This window comes from Camelus bactrianus, chromosome 4 (assembly GCF_048773025.1).
Source record: "Camelus bactrianus isolate YW-2024 breed Bactrian camel chromosome 4, ASM4877302v1, whole genome shotgun sequence".
NCBI lineage: Eukaryota > Metazoa > Chordata > Mammalia > Artiodactyla > Camelidae > Camelus > Camelus bactrianus.
The window spans coordinates 85,641,802-85,644,674 of record NC_133542.1 but is presented as its reverse complement, the minus strand read 5'-3'; the positions used below and the strand labels follow the sequence as shown (position 1 = coordinate 85,644,674).

Here is a 2,873-nt window from a genome sequence, read left to right as displayed (position 1 = left end):
GGATTTGCCAACAACTGTGTTCATAAAACTGAGAAGCCCTGTTGGGATTCGGCTGCCAGGGTCGGCTTCTCCCCTTTACAGATGTTTTCTGTCGGCAGCCTGGGGATTTAGGTCAAGTTAACTCCAAGCGGTCTTATCACTAGAACTGCTTAATACTGCTCACTTCCAAAGGGTGACTCCCTCCCAACAAAGTTCCATACGGTCGCTGAGTTGTGAGATCTAGGGTCAGAAACCAGTCAGTGTTTTAGTTTCTTTATTAATGTTGCATTTTTTTCTAGTATGAAGAAAAAAAGAGACACAGAGATGTATATATAAATATATATACGCACACACATATATATGCATGTGTGTATATAACATATATTGTACACACATATGAGTATACATACACACACACTATGCACACATATATATATATGTACACACACGTGCCTAGAAATAATTCCAGAATGACACTGAACTGGGTTAGAATTTTGGGACAGGGGCTCTGGCAGTTGACACTCCCTTCCAGGATCAAGGAGAATCCTCAGTGGCAATGCTGGGTAATTTTTACGCCAAGAGCACTGTAGGATGAACCCAAAGAAATTCATCTGCAGTCGAGGAAGAAAAAGCCTTTTAAGAAAAATAAGATGTTTTATGATAGAAGAATTTGTTGAATCGGACAGAGGATGTCGTGCTAAGGGTGGAAATTAAATCTGAGGACCCGAGCGCGGGGGCGTGGTGCCCGGGCGGGAAGCTCTCTGCGCTCCCAGCGCTGAGCCCAGTGGCCGGAAGGCGTCCTCCTCTGCCGGCCAGTGGACGGACCCCCAGGTTCCTCGAGGGTCCAGCCTCCTTCGTCATCTTCTTCTCTTTGTCCAGCATCGAACCAGATGCACATTCGATATTAGCTGGAAAAATTAAACAAATGAGTCATTTTCAAATGTCATAACATGACTTGCAAATTAGGTTTTAGGTTTAGAAAGTCGATTTCAATATATGAAATGTTACCTGCCCCGTTACCGTTTTTCAGAATTCCTCTAACCAGTTCAACTATTCTCGTTTCTGATTTTTACTTCCTAAGGAGCTATTATGACAAAAACTACTGAAATACCTTGATCTAGGAAGGCAAAACATAACTTAAAAATAGAGTCACTATGGAATCTAGTATAGTGCCCCTGTGAAGGAGGGTGAAGGTATATTTTTCTCAAGGTCTGACCGTCTCCATAAAACAGTTGTCCAATTGGCTCCTTCCTACCTGTAATGCAGGCATTGCAGGGAAATGGGGGAGCTGTATACACATGCATTTATGGAGGAAAGATATTTTAAATGTTTTTCGACCAGTAACATTGTGAAAGCACCCAGGAGACTTGTGATGTGGAGCCAGCAGGAGCCTATGAGGTGAGGTGATGTCTGCCCTCGTCCCCGCTGAAACACTTAGCAACGTTGCAAATACAGAATAAATGCAATAATCTGGAAAGGTGGCAAAGGGGAGGGTCTTTACCCACTGTGGCTTAGGGTTGCTTTGTCTCTCGAAGGGAAAGCAAAGTATGCATCTAAGAAAGAAACATTTCAGCATTTTGAGGCAGGGAAGATTTTAAGTGCAAGGGAGATCTTCAATTGTTTTGGCCTATCCTAACATTCCATCGTGCCATAGGAATGCCAAAGATTTTGCATACTAGATTAATCGAACCAATTATTCTTACTTACACTTCCCAATAAAACTCTTTATCTCTTGAGGAACTTCAAGCCATCTGTTAGAAAGGGATGCACAGAATCCTCCTGCTCTGTCTGACTTGGAACTGAAAAACCAACAGATGAACTGAAGACACTATTTCTTGTACAGAAAGGTTTGGGTCTTTTCATGCCCTGCCTTCATTTATAGATGTGCTCAGGCCACCCGCAACTTGCAAATAAGACATTTATAACTGGCTTGTTTGGAACTTGGAAAGGACGCCACGCCCTGTATCCTGTGGTCATCACCTCCTTCATTAGCCTAATTGACTGTCCCCTTTGTGTTTTATACTCCAGTGTTGTTGAATTTGCCGTTCCTCTAACTGACCTTATCCGTCAAGCCTCCATGCATTTGCCCGTGAGGTTTCCTCTGCCTGGAATTCCCTTCACTTCTCCACTAAGCAAACACTTAGCCTTCTTTCAAACCCTGGTGTCACCTTTACATGAAGCCTTTCCTTGATACCACAAATAGATTTCACTTCTCCTGCTCAAGCCCTTAAGCTCACACTTAAGCTCCCAGAGTGTGTGTAATAGCACTTAAGTATTATTACTCACCTTTCTACATGTCTGTCTCCATCACTAGGCTGTGAAATTCTTCAGGACAGGAATTATATGTCATTCATCTCTGTATGTCTGGTGCCTGATCCAGTACCTCTTTGGTTGCTAATCTAGGAGTTGGCCGTCCGGAAAGTTCTAGCAAGATGTGGAATAAACAAAGAAAGAAGAAGGTACGGAACCCTGGAAGCAGTGCCTCCAACCCACAAGAGTGGCCTGGCAAGTCCAAGGATGACAGCTGAGCAGCAGACTCTGACATCCACCAGCAGGGGTTGAGAGCAAAGAACAGAGCAAAGAACAGAAAGGACTTTGTGATGCAGGAAAATGAGAACATAACTGAAAAGATGGAGACTCTGGGGCAGGATGGGGTGGGGAGAAACTGAAGCTATTAAAAAAAAAAAAGGCTAATTAAAACTCTAGGAAAGAACAAAAACTTTGTAAGAGACGTTCTTTATAAGAAAAAAAATAATTCATTTCTTGTAGCTGGAAAAACAATATTCACATAGTCATAAAATAGAAATTTTGATTACTAGTTTAACTACAAATAGTGATATATCTGTACCAGGACAGAGGTGGAGACAAGAGGGAACTAAGTTAGGGCCAATGAA

General features: G+C 42.5%; 1 long non-coding RNA gene across 1 annotated transcript; it reads right to left on the bottom strand.

The window, feature by feature from the left end:
- Positions 1-236: 236 nt before the first annotated feature.
- Positions 237-2,404, bottom strand: LOC123611971 (uncharacterized). Its single transcript, XR_006719102.2, has 3 exons — positions 2,266-2,404; positions 1,687-1,778; positions 237-887 (listed from the first exon to the last, which is right to left on the bottom strand). It is a non-coding gene; the product is annotated as an uncharacterized LOC123611971 (long non-coding RNA).
- Positions 2,405-2,873: the final 469 nt, after the last annotated feature.